We start from the raw sequence: 12,418 nt of genomic DNA on the forward strand, positions 1-12,418 counted from the left end.
GGGCAGTAACGAAAATGGAAAATGGAGAAAAGAAGAAAGAAGAGAGAGAGTAAGAAAATGGAGAAAAGAAGAGAGGGAGAGAGCTGGGGGGGGGGGGGTAGTAACGAAAATGGAAAATGGAGAAAAGAAGAAAGAAGAGAGAGAGTAAGAAAATGGAGAAAAGAAGAGAGGGAGAGAGCTGGGGGGGGGGGGGGGGGGGGGTGGAGTAACCAAAATGGAGAAAAGAGAAAAGAAGAGAGGAGAGAGCTGGGGGGAGAGAGCTGACCATATAATTTTAATTGAAAAATAATTTAAATTAATAAATTTTTTAATTAAAAAAAAAAATTTAATTAAAATATTTTTTTAATGGCCAAAATTTTTGACGTGGCAAAATTGACACGTCAAAAATGTTTTTGACGTGGCAACACTACCACGTCAAAAATATTTTTTTTGACGTGTTACTCCCGACACGTCAAAAGTTTTTGATGTGTCACTGTAAACACGTCAAAAATCTGGAATTTTTGACACCCACCCTTTTGACCGTTGATAAACGTCAAAAACTACACGTCAAAAGAGGTTTTTGACGTGTCAATACCATTGACACGTCAAAAACTCCTGGTCAAAAATTATCACCATTTTTGTAGTGCTTGTTGGACCCTTAAAAGTGATTTTTTTTATTTTTTATTTTTATTTTTTTAAACAGGTACTTTTTTCTTCAAACAAATTTTTTGAGTATTAAATATACTTTTAAGCCCCTTAAACGCCCATCCGAACATACCCTAAGTTAAAGTATAGTTGCTTGCCAAAATGTCGGAATATTAAAGTAAAGGGAAAAACAAAAACGTTGCATGCACGCATCTGTATAATCCTAGAATCAAAAACTAACTTCCTCCTCTTATATACCTTCAAATTGTTGGTATTCTTTAAAGTCAAAGCCATCTCGGAGTGGGAAGGATCCAACCCTTTCCTCGTAAAAAGGGAAAATCATTATAAAAGTACTATACGTACACATTCATTCAGCAAAAGAAGGAAGAAAAAGATTTAGTCTCTCCCTAAATCGCAGGATATCATGTCTTCTGATCAGTTAAAAGCCCTGGAACCACCAAAATCTAGTTATGACCAAGAACGGGTCATACAGATAAGTCGAGCCCTAGAAGATGGCCTAGAAGACAACGATGAAGAAGGCTTTCCCGTGAGCATCTTCAGCGTACCCAAAACCCTAATATCTCTCAAACTAGCCGCATACATTCCACAGCTCGTAGCCCTTGGCTCATACCATCACTGGCAGCTTGAACTCTTCGAGATGGAGCACTACAAGCTCACTTAAGCGAAGAGAGTGCAAAAGAAGTGGCTCCAACATATCAAATTCAAGGCAATAGCACTGTCTGCGGATGCTACGTACCAACGCTTCTTGGAATTCGATCAGGAAATACTCGCGCAGATATTCGCCATCGATACTTCCTTCTTGTTGGAGTATCTCCAAACCTACTCTGCTGAAAAGGAAGGCTCGCTTATGCGAATCTCTTCTAAGATGGCACATTTGATCGACTATACACGGAGGAAGTAATGGCACATTTCACTCTGCCTTCCAAACTACCAAAATGTATCAAAAAGGCCCCTTATTGTTTTATATTTCTATAATACCCTTATTCTTTTAACAGATAACATAATAAAATAATTGTAAAATAAAACCAAAAAATTAGTGAAAAATACAAAAAAAAACAATGGGGGAATAAATACATAAAAAAAGAAAAAGAAAAAGGTTTTTGGAATAAATAAATAATTAGTCACTATAGTTGGCCTAAATTACAAATTGCTTCATGTCATATTAAAGTAAAATCAATGAGCGAATAAAAACAATTTTTTAACTGAATTTGACTTCAGGGACTAAATTGTTTTTTTTTTTGAATATCTCAAGAACCGTACATTTGATTTTACTTTAATACGACATGAATAGTCACTGTAGTTGGCCTAAATTATTTATTTATTCAAAAAAAAGAATTTTTTTTTTTTTTTTTTTGTATTTATTCGCCCCATTGGTTTTTTTGTATTTTTAAAAAACTTGTTTGTTTTTTTTTTTACAATTATTTTATTATTTTATTTGTTAAAAGAATATGGGTATTATAGGAATATAAAAAAATAAATGACCTTTTTGATACATTTTGGCAATTTGGAGGGCTACTTTAGTACCTTTTGAACATTGAGGGGCTATATTACAAACGGTTGGTAGTTTAAGGGACTAATTTATATTTTTCCCTTACCAATGTTTTAGAGAAGAATGCTTCGAGAGAGCCCATTTGCTACAACTTCTCTATCACATGGTTGCACCAAAGCCTTAACTTGTACATGATTGCAGTGAGAGCACAAGCCTAAAGAGGGCGAAGAGATTGGCTGGTTTAGAAAAGCCTTGAAATCATTCTTGACAACACTACTTTATATTATTAAGTTGGCCCTGCTAGTTCCGCCTTCTCAGCAAAATTTACTAGTCAAAAGCAATGAAGTTTTTGGCTACACTACCATTTACAATCCTCTTGTACATTTTGCTTGGAAACAAGGATGATATAAATGTTAGGAAATTGATAATAAATTGTTAACTAATTTTCCATCAGCCATTTACGCGGAAGACAAGTTTGGAAAGAAAACATACGAAAACACACACCAATCACACATGTACAAAAAGAGTTTACGTGGTTTGGCCCAAAACCTGGCCTATATCTACCAACAAAAGGGTTCCACTATGAGCAAATTCTTACAACTCACAGTACATGCCCATACCACCCAATTACACTTTGCCCTAGAGAAAAGCCTCACACACTCCTCTCAATACAATAAGTGATAGTTGAGTTAAATGACAAAAACGCTCACTCTCTTGCACATCCCCTCCCAAGCTCTATTCTCTCAAATTGAAGAAGCTCTTCTTTTGGGATCTCTTCTTTCTTGTACACAAACACAAAGGCATCATTCCTTTATATAGGAAAACCATTGTGTGCCTAGAAGGTTCTAGAATGTTCCTCCAACATCAAGAAGATTCTTTCTTCTTAGAAGGTTCCAGAATGTTCCACCAACATCAAGAAGACTCTTTCTTCTTAGTGAAGGAAACCATTGTGGATCTTTGTAGAACACAAAAGAGAGTTCCGAAAGATTCTGCCTACTAGATTCAAGGCATACCTCAACAATATCCCACTTGACTTGAATCCCATCAAGTCATAATCTCCCCCGGATGCCTCCTCCACCTGAGACCTTAGGTCCGTATCTTGACCGATGCCCATCCCTACACCTTGGGATGTCGTACAAAAACACTGTCTACACCAACAGTAATAATTCTACAAGAATTATCATGCTCCACCATAAAGAGCACATGGACTTAGAATTAAACCATTTTAAGAATTTTCATTTTCGGCACATGTCGAAAAAATCTTGCTGAAAAATATGGTGCAACTTCCATGTTTGGTTCTCCTGGAAGTTCTTCAGCCATCGACATCCTTTTCCACCACATACCCGACATCAAAGACCAAACCAATGTCCCGTATGCAAATGTGGACCCGCTAATGCAACACATCTATTATCTTGACATTTTAGCGATGATGCCAAAAGATGTACATGCCCTTATCAAAGAGCATCATCAGTATTAACGTTTTTGGAGCAATCTTCTGAACCTGCTCCTTTTTAACCTGTCAATACTGTCTCAAAATACAGCCAATAAAGTTCCTAGGAAAGACTAGAGGGGTCACAACGGTCCCACTTAAAACCCAGTTTCAGACAACTGTTGGTTGATAGAACTTTCCTTCTCATATTTTGAATAGTACCCGCGTACAGTACCTTTGATCAGCACATGTATCTAGTACTTTTTATCAGCACCCATACCTAGTACTTTTTATCAGCACCCGTACCAGTACTTCTGAACAGTATTTTGTGAATAGTGCCCTGTGAATAGTACTTCATGAACACTACCTCCGCCCATGAACAATGCTCCGTACTCCGTCCTTGAACAGTACCCCACACTCCGTCCGTGAACAGTGCTCCGTACTCTGTCCTTGAACAGTACCCCCGCACTCCGTCGAACCTTTCAATCCCAAACTTCAAGGACTGCATTTCTTCTTATCAAGTAGAAATCCGCAACCTTGCTCTGATACCAATTGTTAGGAAATTGATAATAAATTGTCAACCAATTTCCCACCAGCCCTTTATGCGAAAGACAAGTTTGGAAAGAAAACATATGAGAACACACACCAATCACACATGTACACAAAGGATTTACGTGGTTCGGCCCAAAACCTGGCCTACATCCACCAACGTACAAGAGAGGTCCACTATGAGCAAATTCTTACAACTCACAGTAAATGCCCATACCACCCAAATACACTTTGCCCTAGAGAAAAGCCTCACACACTCCTCTCAATACAATAAGTGATAGTTGAGTTAAAGGACAAAAACGCTCACTCTCTTGCACATCCCCTCCCAAGTTCTCTTCTCTCACATTGAAGAAGCTCTTCTTTTGGGATCTCTTCTTTCTTGTACACAAACACAAAGGCATCATTCCTTTATATAGGAAAACCATTGTGTGCCTAGAAGGTTCTGGAATGTTCCACCAACATCAAGAATACTCTTTCTTCTTAGTGAAGGAAACCATTGTGGATCTTTGTAGAACACAAGAGAGAGTTTTGGAAGATTTTGTCTACTAGATTCAAGGCATACCTCAACAATAAACAGTCTCATATCTTCGACAGGAGATGTGGCCGAAGAGGCAGAAAGTGCATCTCAGAAGACGGAAGACGAATTAAGTGCTTTGGTCGAAGAGATTGCAATCCGAAGCATGACACAGCTAATTCATAAAATTGGTGTCAATCTTTGTCCAACAAAGGGTAGCTTGGAATCCAAAAATTTTGACAAGTCTTGTGGTAATTTTTACCTTCCCGTTATTGATTTGGATGATAACTCGAAAGCTATGCTGAGGAACCTCATGGCCTACGAGGCATGTATTGCACCGGAGATGATGATTTTTACACATTACACGGAATTGATGAACGGAATAATTGATGATGATGAGGATGTGAGGATTCTTCGAGATTCAAGAATCATCTTGAATCGCCTCAAAAGCGATGGAGATGTGGCAACGCTATGGAATGGCATGACGAAGTCTGTGCGGGCAACGAAAGTTCCAGTTCTCGACAAGGCCATTGAAGGTGCAAATACTTATTACTCAGAGAGTTGGAAGGTCAGGATAAACGTGACAATGAAGAAGTATGTCTTTGCTTCTTGGCCATGTCTTACGTTTTTAGCAGCAAACATTATGATATTAATTGCTGTACGTCTAGGATTTTGTATTTGATTGACCGCATGCTGAGCAGTATAAAATTTTCAATTCTTTAATAAGCTAGAATTCTTTGTCTTGTTGTATTCTATATGGTATATATGGAAGTCTTAATTGAATGATTTTGTTTCTCTTTCCTCCTTAATTACTAGCTAGATCTTTGGTTTGGTGTTTGATTTTTAATATATGTGAGATTCACTTGGCCCGCGGTTTGGGTTTCATTAGGCCAGAGCCTTCAGCCTTGATCGGGCAAGGCAGCGAGCATGTTTGCCCAACAATTGCATAAAAAGTGCATTTATTAGAGCATCTCCTGCAATGGTCGTTAGTTTAGCTATTCAAAATCAACTTTTTTTAGTTTAGCTACTACATTTTCACAATGAACTCCAGCAGACTATCTATTTTACTATCTACTTTATTTAAATATTGTTTTTTAATCTATTTTTTATTATTTTTCCCACCCCTCCCCTTGATTCATTTCTTAGCCCAAATCCCCTTTCCCCTCTCTCACTCTCGCTCACCACCATAGAACCAGGATTGCAAAGATTATCCACTCAGAATTTGCACCAAAAAATCCAACTCCAAGAACACCCCAAACCTTGAAAATCGTAAAATATTATTAACAGCTGCTACAGTAAATTTTCAAATATGAAAGTTCACTGTAGCATATATAGGGAGATCTTGTATTTTACAAGGTTTGCTGGAGCACAAAAATAGGTAGATTTAACTAAAAAGTTAATTTAAAAGCTCTGGTGAAGATGCTCGTAGGACATAGAGAATAGCCACCCCATTCTTGTTCTAATGATATATTTTTTATTTTTTTTTAAACTGTCATATTTTCAAAATTTCTCTTTTCCTAATAGTCGTATTTTCAAAATTTATGATTCTCACCATTATCAATTGATAAGTCATTTGTATATCTCTAGACAACATAATGAAAAAAAAAAAAGAAAAAAAAAAATGAGAAGAGTAAACAGTGCGGTAATTTTATGTGTTTGGGGAGAGTATCCAAGAAAAAGAAAGAGAGAGAAGAGGAAATGAGAAATGAAAAAAAATAAAAATAAAAAAATTGGGAGAAGAGAGATTTATTATTATTATTATTATTATTATTATTTTTCATTTTGGAGTGAACAATACTAAGGGTGCAAAGGCGGTTACGGTTAGCGGTTAGTGGCAATAACCGCTAACATAACCGTCTTAGCGGTTAGTAGATTTCACTAACCGCCTAGCGGTTAGCGGTTAACGGTTAACCGCCGGTTAGCAGTTAGCGAAATAGATAACCGTCTGCTAACCGTTTTTTTAAAATTGAGCTTTTTGGGCTTTTTTTTACCCTCATTTTTTTTTCTTGTATTTTTAATATCTTCTTTGCCCCAATTGCTATAAAAAGAGTCCATATTGAAAAATAAAAAATATTTGACCCAAAATTTACATTTACTTGTACTTTAAAGAAATTTTCTTAAATATTAAATCATAACCGGTTAACTTTTTTTTTTGTATGTTGTGTTGAATTTTTTTTTTTTTTAAAAAAAAATTCAACACAACATACAAAAAAAAAGTTCAGAATTCAGACAACTGTCACAACATATAATAAAAAATATATAAAAAAAATTCAACACAAAGCATATAAAATAAGTTCAAATAAAACATTAAATGATACAAATAAAACATTAAAACTTCATCAATCTTCTCATTTGGTCCTCTAGCAAATCCTGTGGACATCAAAAGAGGAAAAGTTATAATATTAAACATAACAATATTAAGGCACAAGCATGTACACATATCAAAACGTGCTTAATATAATTGTATTGTAATTAAAATACTATGACAATTCAAAAAATAATAACCTTGGTTACTAACAAACCTCTAGGCAAAAGATGAAGCAGCACTTGAACTTGAAGGTTGAGTCACATCTATAAATAAATAATTAGAATAAATTAATAAATAATGAAAACTAAATGAAGTTGCAAATAACTAATTTATAAACATTTACCTTGCTCATCAAATTCTACCAAAAACTCCTCCAACTCGGCATCGCTCAGGTGGTTCTTTATCCAGTCGTGTGTGCAAATCAAGGCTTCAGCGGTAAGTGGAGACAATGAACCCCTAAAGCAATCCAATACACGTCCACTGGTGCTAAATGCGGATTCAGAAGCAACAGTGAAAATATGAATGGCAAATACATCACGAGCTATCTCTACGAGGATAGGGTATTTGGACGCATTAACCTTCCACCAACCTAAAATATCAAAATCTTTTATTGTTTTTTCACACTCATCCAATGAATACTGATCAAACTCCGACTTACATGCCAAATCATCCTCTTCCTCAACGTGTTGGGAAAACATCTTCCTAAATTGGTAGTCGCTATCTTCCAAGACATCACAACCAACATTCAATTCCTAAAGTATCTAATAATGCTTTAATTAAATTGTAGACTTGTAGTTATAAGTAATATATTGTTTAATTCAATTGAATCAATTGTGATTATCATTGTACATGAATCATATGATTAACTTGTAGACTTATGACTTATGAGTTATGTCATATTATATATGTATTATTTATTATTATATAATCATATGATTTAATTATCAAGTCATCATGTGATATAATCAATTAATCATATCAATTATAGTGATAATATATAAATTACTAAAATTATAATGATAATACATTAATACTTAAATTGTGTTTATAAGTAACACATTGGTCATTGTTTAATTCAATGTCAATTACTTAATTTGATATTATACGAATCATATCATCATTGTACATTAATAATATGATTCACTTGAAGTCTTGAATAAAGTATTTGAATTGTCATTGAATCATATGATTAAGTATTGATATTATACATTTATATTATTTATATGCATATGTAGACTTATATAGACTTATAACATATATAGACTTATAAGTTTATAACATACATTGGAAATAAGTCTCTAGATATTTAATTGTTGTATTAGTATGAATTGATATACTTATGAGTTATGTCATATTATATATGTATAATTTGTTATTATATAATCAAATGATTTAATAATCAATCTCATGTGATATAATCATATAAATTATAGTGATAATATATTAATACTCAAATTGTGATTTAATTATTTTTTTAAAAAATTGTGATTTAATGATCAAGTGATTATGTTATATGTATAAATATTTTTATAATTATAATTATAAAAATATATTATATAAAAAGGCGGTTAGCGGTTAGCGGTTAATACGGTTAAGCGGTTAGAGCGGTTAGCGGGCGGTTTTTAACCGCCTGCCTTAGCACCCCTAAACAATACTAGTTACTAGTTACTAGTGGGGAGCAATGTTTATGCTCCTCAAACTTTTCCTCATAATAAGGAGCCGGATGACGAGTCAAAAATATGCATTTTTTTCATTTTAACTCTCCAAAGTAAAAATATTCTTACAATTAGGAGTCTTTAATGCAGCACGGATCAAGAGCAAAAGAACAATAAACTATTGACATCTCAGTAGAAGCGTGGAATCCCACCACAAAAAAAGAGTAATCACAACTCTTAAAGAACAAAACATCTTATTTTCAATATCATAACTGGTTTTCATAAATAGACTCCAGAAAACCTTAACCCTAAATTGATAAACTTTTGGGTCAAGCCCATTATTGTATACAGATTTTTAGACCATAAATTAAAGAGAATAATTTCTATAAGGTCTTAGTACAAATTAAGAACTTTATGCCCTCTAATAAGAGATTAACACATCATCTTAGAACAAGAAAAACAAATGAAATCAAAACACCCGATCATACCTTTCCCCATTTTTTCACTCATATACGAAAAATCCCTCCCCCTTCTATCACTCATATGCGAAAGGGGCTGCTCGGGCAAGATCATACAACCAATTGATTATTGTCATTTAGCCAAATTAGTTCAAATTTTACATATGAGTGATAGAAGGGGGAGGGTTTTTTCGTAGATGAGTGATAGAGGGGAAAGATATGATGTTTTGTTTTTTTTTGGTTTTTCTTCAGGCTGACATGTCAACATCTTAATGGAGGGCACAAAATGCTTAGTTTGTGTCAAGAGCTTATAAAAATTATTCTCTAAATTAAATATTAATAAAGATTACAAAATAACACCAACTCTTAAAATATAAATTAAATACTAATAAATTTAATGCCCGGTTCTTTCCCTTTCTTTTTTTTTTTTTTTATATTTTTTTTTATATTTTTTTTTATTTTTTTATTTTTTGCATCAGTATTACTACGAGGTCCTAAACCCTTCCGTTAGCTCTCTTGAGACTCTTATAGGCAACCATTTTCATAGCTTTCCATTAATGAAAGGTGGCTTCTGATCAAAAGTACGTAGTCTCATGCAGTAGTAATTAATTAATAGTGTTAATTATAACTAATTGTTTCTTCATTTCTAAAATCAACAATTTCCACGTGGAGATCGATCTATATACTAAAAAGTACGTATATACGTTGGGGATCGAAGTTTCAGTCAAATCTGGGTTCCTAAGTTGGCCTGAAAGTCGGTTAGGATGTTTCTCATTTATTCGTGGTTCATACCTCAGCCACCAAGGTACGATTATGACTACTATTGTCTTCAAGGGGTAGCTTAATCGGTTGGGGACCACGCCTTATAAAGCGGAGGTCATTAGTTCGAATCCCCCTTCACCTCTTGTGTGGACATGTCAAAAAAATAAAAATAAAAAAAAAAGATTATGACTACTATTCAAGTTAAAACCCCGATTTGACTAAAATTTCTCAACTTGGACTTCAAGCCACACTACGATCATGATTAATTTGAAAATATGACCCATTAATGTGACAGCTGACAAAATGCATGGAGCTGGTGTCTTTTGGGCAAAGCAAACTCATTTCATCTTTATATCATATTAATCTATTATTATTATTATTATTATTATTATTATTAAAAAAAAAAGCTTTCCCAGAGAAACCCTTTTTCTTAGTCTAAAAGTGAAAATATATAGTTTTAATGTTTTGTGTTTGGAGTTTATGCTTTTGCTTTTTTTGCTAAAAAGCAAAATACTTGGATGAAAAGGGTTGCCAAAATTTTGAAGAGTGTTTTGTGTCGTGGATTATTTGTTAATATTTTTATTTTGAAAATATAAAAAAAGAATTAACAAAATGTTAAATTCTTTTATTACCAAAAATTTCTCTAACAACAATAAAATCGTGGTTAATAAGTTTTATCCCGTTGGTTGCAACAAAGCCATAGCTTAATTATGTAAGCTATGGCTTCAACTTTATGTTATAGATTTCTTTTTTTTCTTTCTTTCTTTTCTTTTATAAGCAAATAAGGAAATGGTACTATGAATCAAAAAACCAAAAATGATTGGGCTCCTCAACAACAAACCTAAAACAAAAAATAAATGCAGAAAATACAAACAAATATAATGGGACAAAAAATGGCTCGATCCTTTGGATCTTGGTTAACAGGCCAAGAAATGGCACCAACAAAGTAGTGTTTGAAGCAAGCCAAAGATTTTCTACTTCTCTTACATAGTCATGAAAAGCGCTCTTTTTATTTTGTGTACTTGTTTGTAACACACAAGTTAACAGTCGTGCAATGTAGTCCATGTAGCGTTCATTTTTCTTGCGAAGAAAATACTTCAAGAAAACAAGGGTAAATTGTGGAGTCAACATTCAAATTTATAATGCTAAAATATACGAAAAATATTTGATATCAACCTAATTATGAAATATATGAATCAGATATGTATATTCTAACATCCCCCTTGTTTTTCTTAAGAGTAAAGAATAATGTTAGAAGGAGGATTAGAGTTTTTCTTGTGTTATTCTAAATGTGACGTGACTTTCAAAATTACCATTGAATTTGAAATGAACATTATTAAATTTTAATCTATTAATAATTTTAAAAATCATGTCACATTTAGAAGGATATAAGGAAGACTCTAGTCGTCCTTCTAACATTACTCATTCTAAATGTCGGTGCCGACCCCCCACTTTGTTGTGTCACCCAAGCGCGCGGTTACATGTTGATGTTAATCGAATGGTGTCTCTAATCTCCATGGCTCCATGCCCATTTGTTGACTCGACCAATCTTTTGTTTGTTGCTTTAAAAGAAAAGAAAAAGAAAAAAAGAAAAAAACTTTAAATATGTTGTTTACCTTCTACTTTTTTCATAATAATTTACATTCTGTTCGATAAATTTTAGTTAAACATTTTTTTTAAAAAAAAATAATAATAAAGATCTTCACTATGACATTATAAGCCAATTTAACTATTATTATTTTTAAAATACAGTCAACTCATTCTTATGATCACTATGAAACTAATAATTGGGCTATATATGATCTTATCAGGCGACCAATGTTGCACACATTTCACGCTTATTGCATGCCACCAAATTCCCTATAAGAAGCGTAGATAAGCATCTCTAGCAATTTTTCTAGTCAAATTACTAGTAATTTAAGCCGCATATGTTAGATCATTCTAATTAAAGAATTCAAAATTTATTTAAACAGATAAACTCGATCGCTTAGTAGATGTGCAAAAATTGGTAAACAGTAAATCTGCTGAGAATCACAATCACAAGGCCATAGACTGATCACTGATGCAAGATCAATATCGTTTGAACGAAAGTAGAGGCCGAAATGCGTTCAAACACGCCAACCTATGATCCTTCTTACGGTCTACGCGAACAAACCAATGAGACAAAATGATCATTTATCCAATATTCTTGCTGGGCCACAGAATAAAAAATCGTAGTGAAAGATTAACGTTAATTAAGCCATTAATTAGGGAAAAATACCACTATGATGAAAAGATGGACATAGACAACCACGTTTTTTTTTCTTTTCTTAATTTTTTTCTATGTCTGCGTAGAGTTCACTTTCTTCACGGTTGAGCTATCTCGAAGGTGTATTGGAAAAAAAAGGAGAAGAAAAAAAACAATAGGAAAACCAGGGGCGGACCTGGATTTATATTATGGGGGGACAAACTTACCTAAATATATGACCACATAGATGCATATAGCATCTCTCTATATGTGTATTTGTGTATGTTTATCTAAAATAAATATAGATAAGTCTTAAATTTAATTTCATAGTAAATTGTAAGTTATTATTGCATACAAAAGTTATGTTTTAAAATAAACTAAA

The 12,418-nt window shown here is 33.5% G+C and overlaps 1 pseudogene; it reads left to right on the forward strand.

Moving 5' to 3' along the window:
* The first annotated feature begins 1,048 nt into the window (after positions 1-1,048).
* LOC148583580 (uncharacterized) lies at positions 1,049-5,308 on the forward strand (annotated as a pseudogene).
* Positions 5,309-12,418: the final 7,110 nt, after the last annotated feature.

Source organism: Corylus avellana, chromosome 9, assembly GCF_965113065.1.
Source record: "Corylus avellana chromosome 9, dhCorAvel1.hap1.2, whole genome shotgun sequence".
In the NCBI taxonomy this organism is placed as follows: Eukaryota; Viridiplantae; Streptophyta; class Magnoliopsida; order Fagales; family Betulaceae; genus Corylus; species Corylus avellana.